General features: G+C 39.6%; 1 protein-coding gene across 31 annotated transcripts in view; it reads right to left on the bottom strand.

Moving 5' to 3' along the window:
* Positions 1-14,625, bottom strand: part of ATXN1 (ataxin 1) — a 303,188-nt gene extending 288,563 nt beyond the window's left edge. For 10 of the 31 annotated variants that reach the window (XM_072998651.2, XM_072998653.2, XM_072998642.2 and 7 more), the window contains exon 1: positions 13,102-13,245. The gene's annotated coding sequence lies outside the window, so the exon portion shown is untranslated. Of the gene's footprint in view, positions 1-5,993; positions 6,119-13,101; positions 13,249-13,924; positions 14,056-14,371 lie in introns of those variants that run through there. The other 21 variants (XM_078393479.1, XM_078393476.1, XM_078393471.1 and 18 more) reach the window with 12 other exon arrangements.
* Between the last annotated feature and the right edge of the window lie 1,010 nt (positions 14,626-15,635).

Raw genomic sequence — 15,635 nt, 5'->3', positions numbered from 1 at the left:
AGTCTAGTCACAAATGAAGCAGTAAATCACACTTAAAGCAACCCTGAAACATGTCCATCCAACTTCTATTTAGAAATCTCCAACGATGAAGAGTCCACCATTTTAGAGTTAGTCCATTCCATTGCTAAAAATATTTTATTACCAGAAAGGTCTTCCTAATCATAAACTAATGTTTGAAGGTAACTATAAGGCCAACCCCCTGGTCAATGCAGGAATCCAAGTCAAAGTATATCCGACATAAAGTTGACTAATTTTCTCTTGAATTCCTCCAGTGTTGGAGCACTCACCACCTCCCAAGGTAATTGATTCCACTGCCTTATTGCTCTAACTCTAACAGGATGTCTTTCCTGTTATTCAGCTGAAATCTGCCTTCATGTAACTTAAGCACATGTCTTGTACTCTGGGATGATCAAGAACAGATCCTGCTCCTCTTCTATATGACCATCTTTCAAGTATCTAAAGAGCGCTATCATATCATTCCTCTTTTTCTTTTTCTTTTTAAGGCTAAACATGTCCAGTTCTTTCAGTCTTTCCTCTTAGGGCTTAGCTTCCAGTCCTCTGATCCTCCTTGTTGTCCTTCTATGAATTTGTTCCAGTTTATCAGCATCCCTTTTAAAGTGTGGTGTCCAAACCTCGACACATTACTCAATGTGGAGAACAGTTCTACTCTTCGCACAGCAGACCTACCACTCCCAGGTCTTCTAGCTGCTACATGCACAACTGGGGAGGGGGTGTCATTTTCCATTATTAACCTTTCTAAAGAGCATGATATTACATATTCTGAGCTTAGTTCTCCTGACTTTCTTCCAACCAATTCTGGCTAATCATCCATATTCTTCTCGGTGATATGCCCCTCCTGCCATGTCCTACTGCCATGCCTTTTTAAAATCTCATCTCATCTGAAAACAACTTACACACCCACCCAAATTTCTTTTTATGTCTTTCAACCCATTATTTACAAGGAGTCCTACTTAAACAAACACAGGTCATGGCCCAAGAAGCTAAACCTCTACTTAACTACACCATCTGCAGAACCTGTTGTTCATTTCCAACACTCCTACTGTTTTTCTAAGGGGCAAGACACAACCCACTATTGCTCCTTCAGGAAAGTCTGCTCAACTACACCCAGAAACACTTCATTATCCCAATGAGCCACACTGTGGATAGGCAACCCTCATGCTACTGTACTTTCTCATCTAGCAGCGTAAGCAGCTTGCACTTGCTGCAGCTGTAGGTTTCTATATCTTCAGCAGGAAGACAGGATACCACAGGTGTTGCATGTCACTGCTAAAGCTCATTCAGTGTCCATCTATTATCTTATGCAAGTGCTGAAACAACATTCTTAGCTTTCCCTTCAAACTCCCAGACAATGTGTCTTGTTTACTCACTTTGTTCACAAGCCCATGCTCCCAAGCTCAGAAGGACTCTGCACACAGTTACACATCTGACAGCTGCTAGCTCCTCCCCCAATCAAATCAGTGACTCATTTCCTCTCAGCTATGTAGCCATTCCCCTAGCAGCCTATGCTTGGAGCACAGCACACACATGCAATGAAATATCCACAAGTGTACAGACACAACTTCCAAACAGCCCAAACAAACTATCAGCTCAGGTCAACAGACACAACCTCTGTCTCTTCTGCCAATTAAGTGGCAATCATCTGTAGGACACTGCGAAGAGAGTCGCTTTACCTATGCCAGGCTTATGGGGGAAAATTAGATTCCTCACAACTGGTAAATTCCACAATGAAAAGCACACCTACCCAACATAAAGTTCTACCTCTTAGCACTGGAGGAACAACTGTACAGAGGAAAAAGCAGGGTATTCAGAGCTAGTAGTCACAGATAGCATCGATCATAAGAGGCTGAAAATGTTTTTGAAAAAAACCCCAATATAGATTATACATATGTGAACGAGATAGAATTTCAACTCATTTCTAAGTAAATTAATTTCACTCTACAAGAGGTCAATACACAAACCAAAACATGAGTTAAGAATTTTTGACTCATAAAATAAAAATAGATTTCAAAAATGTCAGAAGCTACTGAATCCCAGGAAGTACAATATTATAACACCAGCTAATGTTGTCAGTTCTTTGCTGTCAAGTAGATTAAATGTACTCTCATACTTCAGTACTAAAGATGTTATATATCCATATCTATATTTACATCTAAGAAGCAACTATAGTCCATGAAAGTTTATGCCAAAGAAAACTTTTTTGTCTCCAAGGAGTCACAACACATCTGGCCTTGGTTTATTTGTTTGTGTGTGTCTGTGTGCATATATATCTTGTCTAACACTACTACCTATGAAAGTGTATTGAAAATCTTTGTGCCTATTATTTATTATCTCTTACTTATACAAACAGGAACTTGTTCACATTGTATATTACAATGCATACTATGGAACTATTATCTTCACAGTCACTGCACTTATTCTGGCAAACATAATATGTTTATATTTTGGAAAACAAAAATGAACACAAAAATATTTCTATTTACCTTCATAATTACAGCGGAATAATAATGGAATTGGCACTTTCAATTTACTAAAATTTTCTCAACTTTGTTGACACTCTTATCTTTAAGTCGTCATATATGCAAAAGCATTAGAAAATACAGCTGCCCAAACAAACAAACACAGATCACAAATAGACAGCAGGGGGCACTAATCTCCCCAGTTACAGACATGTCTGGAACATATATTTATAGATTACCCTACAACCATCAACACACATAACATTTTCACAAAAATAAGTCCAAACATATATCATAATATACATATCAAAACAAAACTTCATCAAAGAAGGCAAAATATTCTTACAAAATTTCAAGTTTGTCTTGATCAGCACTGAAAAAGTTGTCTTTGACAATTATCTTTACTGAGCATATGTATATAAACTCCCAATTTTATATGCAATCAAAGCTGGTGAACATGCTTGGAGACTGTATTTTCAACCATGCACCATGCTTTTCACCTTGTCAAGTAAGGGAGCCAATGATACAAAGGGCAGAATTGATAAAGACTACCAAGAACTACAATATTCTTGTCAAGTCCATTTGCAAGAAAGAATAGACAGCCCACAGGAGAAGACTTTTGAAGTTGCACAACTGAGAGAGGGAGTCTTCAAGGTCCCAAAATAACCACCACTGGTCCAGCAGCCACAGTGAAATAACTGGCAGCAATTTTTTGACATTTAAGATTCCCCCACCAGTCCTATGAGCCCCAACAGATTCCCCAAAATCAAAGGGATCCAAAGGGTGACTAGGAGTCTTGAAGAGGGGAGGATAGAAAAAAAAAATTATTACCAATATTTGGCCACAGCTAAATATGTCATCAGACTTACATTTTGTAACTTTACATAACAGGATCTTAGCCTCTGCTTCTTAAGAAAGTTGCTCTGGGCCACCTTTATTCTGGCTTTTATTTCAGGACTATGATCCCACTGTCCAGTCAACCACGTTCTAAGCTACAGTATTTATATTTTAACTGTACATTTCCAAATGTAGAAGATTGTGAATCACTGAGTTTTTAATAAGAACAATTTGATAATTCTACAAATATATTTTGCAGACACAAACTATGGAGTGATGAACACTATAAGATCCTAGTTGAGACTAGTGTGGTGATGGGGAGGTTGAACTTGTATAAAATCCTATGGTGGTCTGTTGCCATGTGAACTGATGGCACTGTAACTTCAATGAGGACACCATAAGCCTCTGCACAGATACAGTGGGGTCTCTACTTAAGAACGTCTCTACTTAAGAACAATCCAACTTAAGAACAGCTGCATTTGCTAAATTTTGCTTCTACTTGAGAACAGAAATCCAAGATAAGAACAGGAAAAAAAACCTTTCCTGTTCTTTTTTTAACCTTAGGTCATCTTAGGTTAAAAAAAAATTCTCCCCCTAGTGGTAGAGTACGTATTAACCAGCTTTGCATTAGTTCCTATGGGAACTAATGCTTCAATGTACGAACACACCTCTACATAACAAAAAAAAACAGCCAGAACGGATTAATTGGTTTTCAGTCCATTCCTATGGGAAATTTTGCTTCAACTTAAGAACGTTTCAACTTAAGAACACTATTCCAAAATGGATTAAGTTCTTAAGTAGAGGTTCCACTGTAGTTTCTATGGACGGAAAAGAGCAGATACAGATTAAATGGTTTTCAATGCATTCCTATGGGAAATGCAGATTCAACATAAGAACTTTTCAACTTGAGAACCACCTTCCAATATGGATTAAGTTCTTAAGTAGAGACCCCACTGTACAGCATAACAAGGCCTGTGTGTAAAAACCAGCGCCTTCATACACCCCCTGAGTACAACATGTCTACTCATTATAAAGCACATCACATATATATAATATGCTGGTGGTTCCAAATAAACTTTATAACAGCACAGCTTATTCCATTTGCTCTGTCAGTCATTATGTAACTTTCCTACCAAAAGTAACAAAAATAGAAATGTTTGGGCTGGCCATTAATCATTCAGAAAAAGTATTATTTCTAAGTAACTTTATTTAAACATGCCTCCTCCCATTTAAGCTAGAAACTGCAATGCAAGTTGCATGCCTTAACAGACAACTCGTTCTTGAAAGTATTTTTCTTTAAAGTGTGACATATCCCTCACTACCTCTATCAAACATAAATTGTACACTGTGTGTATAAGACATAATGGTCAGTATCCTATAGGACAGAGTTCGTCAACCCCTGGTCCGCAGCCAGTTCGTGGCCTGAGCCGGACCAGGCTGCAGAGACAGACCCCCCCCCACGCACTCCACTCCTCACAGGGGATGGGGAGGGAAGTCTCTAATTTCTGAAAATTTTCACCACCATTAAAATCATCCCACCGGTGGTGATTTTCAAAAATTAAAGACTGCAGTGCCTAACAGCTACCCCCCAACAAAAGGAATTCCAAGGAATCCTTGGGACCTTTGGCATGAAACTGAAACTTTTAATGCCTGAAAAATTGCAGTCTATGCAGCACAACAGGAATCCAGTCTATATACAGAAATGGTTGATATTCACTACTTGTGTATTGTCAAGATGTTGTTTTCTTTGGTAAAACTCTGACATCAGCACAACCAAATTTCAAATCAAATGCTAAAACCTGACTAACCATGGTGGATTAGCTGATAGATGTTTTGCATTACATAATTACTCTACCTTAAAGCCAGGATCCTCATGTAACTGATACTTTGAACGTTCATTGCCAGTGTTAATAAAGCAATTGTCATTTGCTATATCCCATTTATTTTGACTCCCACCCCCACAATCACAAATGCTATTTATATAAACTTGTGGCCTTCCTATCATGCCTTGTGGGCTCTAAGAAACTGACTGTGATATGCACACTGAATGTACTGGTTTTAAAAGTACCACAAAACTTTTTTGTTTTGTTTTGTTTTTTGGCTGAAAGTACTATACTTACACAACTATTCAGACCCATCCCCTCCGTAAAAAAGATATAGACAGGGTTTCTGCTATTTATGCTTTATTGTTACATAGGTCAAACACTGCCATTTGTTCCACTCACTGCCCATTCATGATTTCATATTTGAGACTGATCAGGTTTCCAGTCCAGTTCTGTAAGCTGTCACCATCACAGAGAGTGTGTTTCTTCAACTAACTCTCCAAGACATAAACTAATGAACTATTTAAACTGAGAACCTATTTACATCAGAAAAAAATCTTACTGGATTAAAATTAAGGCCGGGGGGGAGGGAATCTTATTTCCCCCTTCCCAGAACACTGAGATTACCTATAGGGCAGATAGCAGCAGCAACAATAAAATCTTAGGTTTTGAAAAGAAATAATTAGGAGCTTTGGGTGGGGGTGGAAATTTGAGGTACACCAGACTTCAAGGACTGAGAATGAAACTCATTTTATATATAAAAATACAATTTCTGTCTTTAGTGGGACACAGGTCCACTTCAAAATAAGTTTCCTTATAAAATAAAATAAATGAAAAAGAAGGGTTTAAATCTCACCTTATTCACACAGCACCTTTAAATGGGGAAGATAAAAATTGCAGTAGTGGTTGTCTTAAAGACGTCAAGAAGAAACTCAGTCCTTAAGACTGCCTGTTTAGGTTTTCTGACTGTTGATCCAAAAACTGAAGAGAAAGGAAAAGCAAACACGAATCTGTGAATGTACTATTCAGAAAGTGCTAGAACCGCACAAAAACATGAAGAGAGCACATCTGTAGCTCATGAAATGTCATTATAAATCTATTAATCTGCAATGCTGTATGCACTGATTGGGAATAAGACTTACTTCTCAGTAGACATACACAAGGCTGCACTGTTAGTCTTTTAGATCCCACAGAGATCTGTGCTATGCCTCCAACAACTGACTAACAAGATAACATTTGGCAAACCAAACTGACATTTTATTTTATTATTGTAAGTGTCTGGACATATTTCATTTCAAAAGTAATCCAGAAAGTATTTTTAGAATACATTTCCCCCATGAGAGGTAAGTAAATTAATTCTAAAAGTAAATTCACATCCAAAATCAGTTAACAAATACATATAGTTTTTACAGATTGTTTTAAAAACAGCTGGGAAGCCAGATAGCACTGGAAACTCTGAAGCTAAACAAAAGTTTTTAAAAGTATGATAAGCAGAACAATATATTCACGATTTCCTCAGTTTGACATGAAACTCTTGTTTTCAGGATAATGGAAGGGAATAAGTGGCTTACAAATCTGATCAGCCATAGACAGTATAGCCAACAAGTGAGGGACTATGGGAATTCCAGAACGAAAATATATGGAGAGACATGTGTTTCCCAAACCTACAGAAAATGGAGAAGTCAATTTTTCACACATTTCATCACTTCACTTTATTGAAATTACAATATAAATTGCCTGCTCTCTCAGAGACCATGAAATCTAGAAGATACAGCATGGTATAAAATCAATATGATCTGCAAGTCAGAAATCAACATGATGGCAGCTGTATCCACATATTCTCCACTGTAAAATACATTATCTCTCTTAGTACAAGTACTCAGGGAGCTATATAAGAGTATTTAAATGTTTTCACACTAGTGATCTATTGGAGGAAAGGATGGATTGTACCTCTCCAAAACATCCCACTTAACAAACTGTGCTATAACTGAGAATAAACATTTTCATTGGGAAACACAATCACATAAACCAAAATGATGTCATGAGTTATGCTGGCATGGCACAACAGCAGCCAAAACTGCCACTGGTCACATGGAATTACCGCACAAACCTGTTAAGACTATTCATAATTGGGGAAACAGGCGCAGCAGATGGAACAGCAGGACCGATTCACTTCCATATTCTCTCAAAAGCATTTTGCCCCTCCCCCAAATCAACTACATTGATATGCATCTGTTTGTTTCATTACTATTATCTACCACTTATGATGGGACTGAGAATGGCAATCAGAAAGGACTTGCACAAAACTCTGATTTTCAGAATAGTGGGAGGGACTAGGATAGCAGTATTGTGTGTCATTAAAAAAAGGAACACAGGAGGAGCCTTCTTGCTACAAATGTTAGAAAATAAATTTCCAAAAGTAGCATACCCTTCACATATCCTACTCTGAAACAATTGCATATATGTCAGCATTTTAAATCATGATTTACCTTATCTGAAAATGTAACGTAAATAACCAACAATACAGCAATTTAAAAAAAAACAAAGCTTCATAAACAAAAAATGGATTTATTTCTCTGCTGGGATGCACCATTTGCCAGACTTTTAACTGAAATCTTTTAGCTTGAACAACAATACAAAGAAAAATGTGTTTTGCCAAGATAGCCCAAGGATCAGCTGAAGAGCTTTAACTTATCTTTTCAGGTACCTACAGTCTACCATGTTATTCACAACATAGTAAACTAAAAAAGATAAACAAGCATATTACACTATCCCTTTTTTGTCACACTTTTTAAAAACATACAGTGATGTATCTCCTAATAATACAACTTTAAAAGAAAGAAAAGTTCCCACCTTGGAAATAATGCATTTATTGAGTGTAAAATATAAATACATATAAACACATACATCTCCAATTTTTACACCTTAGCATAACTTTAAAGTAACTAGACAACTAGTCAACTGTGCTCAAAATTGTTCACTTTCTCCATAAAATCCTATTGGAAAAGGCCCAGTGGATTTCTATATCACTGGGGAATTTTTTAAAAAAAAAATCATGGGAAAATATAATTTCTTTTATTCATTTGGGTTTTAGATATTCCCATTATAAAAATCACAGAGCTTTCCTATACATTCCAATGGACAATTCTGTCTATAGAATGCTGTAGGTTAAATCTGTTTTCAACCAGCTCAGTTCTTATTGTAGACAAAATGTGAAATCTGAATGAAAATGTTCCATATCTTATCCCTTTTTAAATTTTTTAAAAATGCCACAAATGTGCTTGTGCAAGCAATCCTCACATTTTTTTAAAGCATGCCTTAACATTAAGATAATGGTAGCCTCAAACTTTGCCTTAAGTAAATGAAAAGGTTTTGGAATTTTTTTTTTGGGGGGGGGGAGGTTTGGTTTCAGAATATCTGCTTCAGGGAAATATGAATTACTTTGCAGCTACGATATGACTATCATAGTTTGATAATCAAGTTTGCTTACACTTTTTCTCTCTTTAACATGTCTCGAATAAAAGAAACCTATAGCAGAATCTGTCTAATTAGAAGTAAATACCACTGAGGGTGGTAAGACTTACCCCCAAGCAATTGGCTATGGAATTACAGACAGAATTAAATGTCTTATTTGAAATAAATGCATGCTTTGCACCAAAATAATTAATTCTTCAACATTTTATAGGATCAGTAAACAGCTCAAGTATTTTCTCCAAGCACAGAACTTATTTCAGACTCTTACCAAATCATGCCTGAAACCAGTAAACATTTTAGACAAGATTCATTATTATGGCAGCAAAGGGACAGAAAAGTAAGGCCTGTTCTTCCTCTCAAAGACACCAACGCAAATGAGCAATGCCTCTGACTGTCAGGGAGCAAAGAAGCAGATAATATGGTTTATTGCACTGGATGCTTTATTCTACTGTAAAATGCCAAAATAATAACCTACATGGTTTGGGGAGATACACACACACACATACACAACTGATCCTTCTGACACCTCAAACACACATTTAAAGTACTGTATTCCTCTAAACACATGTAGTCTCACAACATAAACATATCAACATACAATAACACATACAAAGACCATGATACATGACAAGGACTCACCGTCTAGATCTATATGATAAAATTCTATACAGCTCTTTCTCTTCCCCCACCAGATTCCTATCTGTCTTCTGCTTTCATACTAGTGGCTTGAACACACTGGCCCAAAACCAAAGTTGGAGAACATGGTACAAGTTGAAACCTAACCAGTCTTCCACAAAACTACCGGCTCACTCCATGAAAGAGCCGTGCCTTCTCAGTGTAAAAAAAAAACAAAAACTGCTCCTAAAACCCAGTAGAGATGGGAAGCTCAGGCTTACCAGAGAGGTAATACATGATACTGTATTATCTCTGACCCTTACATACTTTACAGTGCATAATCTAAAATACTAAAAAAAAAAAATTTTTTAAAGGAGGGAAAGGGAGGGAAGATATAACAGACATTACTAATATTCCCATCCCTGATACTATGAACACTTTGGGGTGGGGGTTAATTATTACTTCCCAACAATTTGTTTACGAGTATGGCAACTCACATTATACACATAATAAATCTTGTCTGTTCAACAGTGGATGTGGCACTGTGCAAATATGAGCCATTTGTAATACCCCTCAAATGTATTAACTTAATGGTAACAGGATTTTCTATTCTATTGCATTAATATTTAATTTAAAATAGTGAAACCAAATCAAAAGTAAACTATTGACTAGCTACCGAAACCATTAATTGAAATATAACTTGGAGCTCCAGCTAGTTTTTAAAGCTTCTTCTCAGATGAAAACAGAAACAACCAAAATAAAACAAAATCTCAAAATGCCACAATGTATTTAACCAGAAAAGATTATTAAATTCAGTTCGGTTGACTTGCATTAGCCAAGAGGAAAAATATGTGCATAATCTCTGCCAATTTATGCACTGAAATATCTGCTTCTTTAAATTCAAAAACACTTCACGTTAGCTCCACAATTTTTGCCTTAAAATAGTTAAAACATCCAGCCAAGAGTACCAGATTGCAACAGAACTTCTTCTATGAAAACTTTCAAGAAGCTTTAAAAAGCAACAGCCATTTGTCTCGCCCACCAGCAACATATATTCCGTGTATTTGTATGCAAATTTTACTATCACTCTAGACAAAATCTGTTTGTGTTGAAAATCGACTGACATAGTATGATTCAGAACTAAGTTGTCTAAGTTTTCAATGATCAGGAACCAAAGAAGCATGTCATTAAAGGCATGAATTACTTACAAGACTGTACACTGTTGTCAAATTTTACAAACAGGGTTTTAAAGGTTATTCATCAAACAGCATAACCATGCTTAGCAGCATACTTCTGCGAGACTGACTTACTGATTCAGCGGACCTGAGTCTTTAAATTCTTATGATGGCAGGATGCTGTGAATGTTTTAATCACAGCTGCAATGCATCAATGAATAACTTAAGTTTATAAATTATACCACAGCACTTCACACAGACACAAATTCTCCAAGTGAGTAATATATAGCCCATAAACACCTCCTGTATGTGTGTTATGTGTTGTCACGTCAGAACCAACGTGTCGTGACCCTAATAGGGTTTTCAGGGCAAGTAAATATTTGAGGAGTGGTTTTACCTGCTCCACTCATAGAGAGTTTCCAGAGCTGAGCAGGGATTCAAACCCAGGTCTGCTAAATCCTAAGATGTCACTCTGTCCAGTACACCATCCTGGGTATTTCTAAGCACCTCCAAGACAACTTTTATATTATCTCAAGAAGCTGGTTAAAATCCTAAGAACTGTATGATCCACTGAGGAGAGGAAGACTACAATGATACACAATTCATTCACCATTTGATTCAAAGTTAAAAATAATTGCTTTCCTATTGCCTAAGTGCTGTAAACAAAAATCTCAAACAATTACGAGTCATCTACGGAAAATGCTAAGAACTGTAAATTCTAAACCAGCAGTAGAAACTACTATTTGTTATATGAGGGCTGTTACGTGGAGCAGCCTCTGACAGCTTCCATTTCAAATTACATAAAATATGTAAATTATATGCAAACACACTAGAGGACATAACAAACCACCAGAGTAGCTTAGTAAGTTGCCCATCCCTGCAGTACAGGCACCATTTGAGGTATCCCAGTCACAAGAAAAATGCACCTGAATGGACAATGAATACTGTCTGTTACCATGGCAGCCCGATCTAATTACATGACTGATCAGGGCTGAAGTGAGTGCACTGAAAACCTACACCATTGACATGTCTCTACATGATCTCTCTCTCTCTCTCTCTCTCTCTCTCTCACACACACACACACACACACACACACAGAGACTCACAAACACACACAGAGTAAGCCCTGGAAAGCCTGTTGGTATTTTGTCTTACATGACACATGTGACAAGATTAATGGCATTTATTCACTAAAACTACCATGACCTCTAAAATATTGTTTAAAAAAAAGGAACAGAGGAAAATAATAATCTCTATCAAGCTAGTCTCTCTCCCTCTTTCAATTATCCCTTCCTCATTCATAACCTCTACTCCTAAGAGCAATAAAACTAGGCTGTCCTCACCAGTCAGACAAACAAATCCACATTCATAAGATGAAATCTGCATTTGGTGTCAAGGGTTTCATCAGAAGCCAAAATGAACTGCCTAACATGTCAGCAAAGTAACTGGTTACATTGAAACATATACAGTATCACTATGATCTACATAAAATACATAACAGTGATTGCTAAATATTTAACAACCTACATAATACTGTACAGTAATAATCTGTCTGCATGGAAGAAAAGAGGATCCACAAACTCAAAGCACGTATCTGCATATGTGTGTGCGTGCATAAACAATTAATTATCTACAGCAATATTATGCATAATGTGCCACCTTGTGGGTATCTTCCCTCTTCTAATTGTATCTGGGGTCCAGTATGGCTGGGGAGAAATATTATTTTGGAGGAGTCCCTATTGCATACCATACGGTAAACAAAATAAAAATAGCTTGTTCTTGTTATCCACATAGTGTGGCATTATATAACAAGCTTTCAATTTGCTCTCTTTTCTATCATTGCTTTCTGATCACTTTGCCTGCTCTTTTTTACAGCATCCCAATCACCTCCAATACTGTCTTTTTAACATTACATTACATTATTTTAATTCTGATTAGTAGAATTATCTCAGTGGAAGTCTACATATCTAAGAAAATTGCCTCAGACACTCTTAGCAAATTTGCAATTATCTTATGCACACAACTGATTAAGGCTTATATACTGTGTATATATATATATATATATATATATATATATATATATATATATATATATATATATATATATATATATATATATATATATATATATATATATATATATATATATATATATACACACACACACACACACACACACACACACACACACACACATATATATATATATATATATATATATATATATATATATATATATATATATATATATATATACACACATACATACATACATACATATATACATACACACACACACACACACACACACACACTGTATATATAAAGGTAACTTTTAGAAGCAGGAGAGGCAGAAGAGCCCCAGAGGCATATAACATAAATTTAAAAACAGTGCCAGTCTTACAGCTCATCCCTTCCCCCTTTATTTTTATTCTTTTAATTTTTATCTTTTTAAGAGAGGGATCCCTACACCTACCTACAGGCAAGCTCACCAGCTTTTGAGAGCCAAGAAAAATGAATAGCAATGACAACCCTGCCAACCTCTTGGCGAAACTGGCCCGTGCATATTTTCTTGCTGGGAAGACTGGGTTGGGGGGGGGGAGGGGGGGAAGAGAAGTGAAAAAGCAGAAGCCAGCTTGGCGGAGGGTGTCAAGGTGAAAGGGCAGCCACGGGAGGCCTCCCCTTCGGAAAGCTCCCTACCTCCTTGTCCTGGACGCCCAGCAGGGGCCTTCACTCACTCACTGCCTCCTTGCTGAAGTGCCCGGAGGAGTCCCCAGCCGTCCTGGGCCCTGAACGTAGGAGCATACTGGTGGAGCTGCCGCCGCTGCCGCCGCCGCCGCTACTGCCGCTGCGGCTGCCGGGCACATCCCAGTCCCAGCGCCGCCTCCGCCTCCTCCTTCTTCGCCGTCGCCGCCGCCACCACCACCGCCTCCTCCTCCTCCTCTGCCGCCGCCGCCACCTCCTCGCTTCATTCACCCCTCCGGCAACCACCCAGCCCGGTACTACACAGTGCGGCGGGGACTAGCCCTCCCTACGAGGAAGCCAGCAGAGGGAGGGAGGGAGAGAGGGACGGAGCGCGCCGCGCCGCGCCGCTCGCCCACAGCAACTGAGCCGGCCTTCAGCGGCGGCGGCGACGCCGGCGACAAGAGCCGGAGCAAGAGGGGCGCAGCCCGAGCCAGACGGCGGCGCCACCGGCGGAGGGCGTTGCTGGCGGGGCGGGGGGGGGGGAGAGAGGAGAACATACGGAAACCCGCGGCCTGCCCGAACTTTCCACCCCAACGCACCCGCTTGCTGGAGCTCGCCGTCGTCAATCCGAGTAATGGGGGGGGGTGCAATGCCTCCCGAGGCGCAGCGGCGAAGCGAAAGGAAAGCCCGGGCACGGCCGCGGGGGGGGGTTCTTTCTCTGCTCGGGATGGAGGGAGAGCGAACGAGTCAAAGGCGCCGCCGGGGGATGGGAGGGGAGGAGGAATTGCGGCGGGGGGGGCGGCGGTTTGCACCCTTCCCTTTACAGTACTGTACTTACTTTCGGTTTATTTGCTTGCACGGGCAAGGCAGGTCTCTCCTGGACTGGCCGCCAAGATTTCCTGCCAGCACCACCACCCCATTTCGAGAGGGGGGGAAAGGGGGGGATATCCAAACATTTCCTGGTTTTTGGTTTTCCCGCCCTCTTGCACCTTCAGTCCCCTCAGGACGAGATCGGGGGCGGGCGGAGAGGAGATGCAACGACCCAGACCCACATCTGGGAGATATCAAACCGTGGAGATGACAGTTCCGTGGATCTACCCCCCCCCGTCGGCCCTACATGTGTTTTTCCAGCTGGAAATCGCTGAAGGTTTTTCGGGGGGGGGGGTTGGAGGGACAGGAGATAGCAACAAAAGCGAAAGCAAGGGGGGGGAATGTCGGAAAAGCCAGATAACTGTATCAAGTGTTAGTGGAGGGGGGGTGCGGACAGGAAAAAGAAAAGACTCACAATGTCTTGCCAGCTGATCGCGAGGGCTTGAATTGTGGGGAGGGGGAGGGGGAGGGGAAATATTTTATTTTTCTTGCCCCTCGCTGTGACACGGATGTCTCCTCAGCCACTGTAGTAGAAATGATGTCTGCAGTGTAGAAGCTCGCTTCTCTCTTCCCCAGTATGTAAATGTGTAATAGAAGCCAAATATGGAGCAGTTGGCTGCCTCTGCATCAGCTCAAGGATCCTACTTCATGCAACGAGCAGGGGCGGGCGAGGAGAAGGAGGCAACACGTTGTCAGGCGGCCAAGAGAGCCACACAGATTATTGCATACGCACAAGAGAGAGCCTAGCCGATCTAACCTTAACCCTTTCCAGGGCTTTCTCAGTTTCCAGGAAGGAACTCGGACTGCTTTCCCACTCGTTTTTAATTTACAATTTAGCTTTGAGACGATCTCCCCCGCTTCCCTCGCTTTCGGCATCGCGCTGAATTAAACACGCCCACAAATAATTCTTTTGCTCTTATCATTTTCCGGACTTGGGGGTTTGAAAGCCCTGTGACAGCTTTAAGAGAGGAGACGGAAAGGCCGACGTTCTTCAAAAGTGTTTAAAAAAAAACAACAGCCTTTTTCTAAGCATATTTACTCAGAACTCATATTGACAATGAGCTTTGCTCCTAAGAAAGTATGCTTAAACTCACTGCACACTCAATTCTAGGCCAGAATGACTCAATGAAAGAGTGCTCACACTGAAAAGGTGATAGCAAGTTACTTTAAAAATAGCAGAGCAACACATTTAAAGTGCTTAACAAACATGGGGGGTTGTATTATATACGGTAATCATCATCAGCTTAGAATTGCATAGCTGGAAGGGACCCTATGGATGATCAAGCCCAGCCCCTGCCAAGGAAGCACAGTAGGGAATCTTGATAGCTAAACCAGTAAGCTATCAAGCAGTTTACACATTACCAATTACTGTATATCAAGGCACCAAATGGATGCCTGCACCAGTCTCCTGAACAATTTCCCACATAGCACTTTTCTGCAGTGATTAGCATACCCATATTACATAGGGAACAATACAAATTCCCAGCAAAATATTTGTTTGACCCCTGGGGAAACTGGATATTTTTTCCACAATAGAAATGTTTCTTAGAGGAAACGTGAGATTCCATGTGATGAAAAACCAACAAGAGTAGATTTATTGTATAGGGAATAAATGTACTTGTGCTCAGAGTGGGCTCTGATGGCAAAGGAGCAGCTGCAGAATCATGTTGTCCTTTAAA

This window comes from Pogona vitticeps, chromosome 4 (assembly GCF_051106095.1).
Source record: "Pogona vitticeps strain Pit_001003342236 chromosome 4, PviZW2.1, whole genome shotgun sequence".
NCBI classification, from domain to species: domain Eukaryota; kingdom Metazoa; phylum Chordata; class Lepidosauria; order Squamata; family Agamidae; genus Pogona; species Pogona vitticeps.
This window is presented reverse-complemented; position numbering and strand designations above follow the sequence as displayed.